The sequence below is a fragment of the Dama dama genome, chromosome 20 (genome assembly GCF_033118175.1).
Source record: "Dama dama isolate Ldn47 chromosome 20, ASM3311817v1, whole genome shotgun sequence".
Classification (NCBI taxonomy): domain Eukaryota; kingdom Metazoa; phylum Chordata; class Mammalia; order Artiodactyla; family Cervidae; genus Dama; species Dama dama.
This window is the reverse complement of record NC_083700.1, coordinates 33,049,848-33,051,174: the sequence shown is the minus strand read 5'-3', so window position 1 is coordinate 33,051,174 and position 1,327 is coordinate 33,049,848.

The following is a 1,327-nucleotide window of genomic DNA, read 5'->3' as shown; positions in this document are numbered from 1 at the left end:
CATTTCATGACTAAAATTCATTCTTCTGCCTATACTTAACTAAAAGGGAAATGTTGTCTTGCCATGTCTTAAGAACACAGGAAATAGCATTTGTTGATTTTGTCAGCTTAACCTCCTATTCTTAAAAGTCTACATTCAAAACAAAATTAATTAAATTGAACTACCTTACCCATTCATCCAAGCTATTAATAGTACTATCTGACAGTGCTGGCAAGGCACACTTTGAGGGAAGGTATGGTTAGCTTCCATTACTTCAGGCTTAAGATAAGGGATGAAGGCACATTCAAAAATTTCTATTTATAATCTCTTTTTAAACTTATTCATATTTTAAGCCCATGTTATTTCTAAGGGTAAAAGTTAAATAATGAAATTAAAATACTATTCAAGTAATATTTTTTGTTTTTAAAATAATTTAAAGTTGTTAATACATCTCTAAGTTCTAATATGGAAGCACAAGGCCATATTCTTCCCTGTGCCATCTTCCCCCCCAAATAAACTATAATTTTATGAACTTTGATTTTATCTGTTTCCTTCTTACCATATTATGGTCCTTCACAACTTGGATTATAGCTTCCTTGAGGAACAGGAGTCAGGATTAGATACTGTTTCACAGATGTGGTTGCACATGATGAAAATCATGATTTTCAGAGGCATGAAAAAGATGTTTTATGGTTTGTACTGAAAATTTTTTTCTAGTGATGTCAGATTTCAATCAGTGTTTACTGAAATGTTTCCCATGTTCACTGTTGTTTTATATAGCTAAACAGTATTGTATTCCATTGTCTATCTTTTAAGTCCAGGAGTCTTCAGAAACATTTACCTTTTTATAACCAGCAACCTTTTCATAATTGAGATCTATGGTTCTACCATATAACCATCTTCCCTTAATTGCTCCCTCTTACACTTTAAACTTTTCCTTACCATCTTTTATTCTGGCTATGGACCCACTTCTTCTAAAAAGGAAAACCTTGTTAATCTTCTTCAGAGGTTCTTTTGCAAATCAGTTGATCACTGGGCACCTTCCAAATGAGTGTTTTCTTCTTCTGAATTTTACCTGGGATCTGTAAACCATTCTTTATCTGCACAGATAAGGATTCAAGTAGAAGTGCTCCAATTACTTGCATGTCCAGAAAGAAAGAAAATTATTTTGGTGGGTGCATGTATCATAATTATTCTGCACCTAGTTTTTCTGGATTGCTGTTTCTATCCTTTAGAATTGGGGTTCTACAAAGATCACATCCCATTAAACAATGTCCAACATCTGTTCAAGGTTTCTTTTTCAAATAATTATAATTTGCTATAAATGAAATCTTAAGAAATTCTTGAG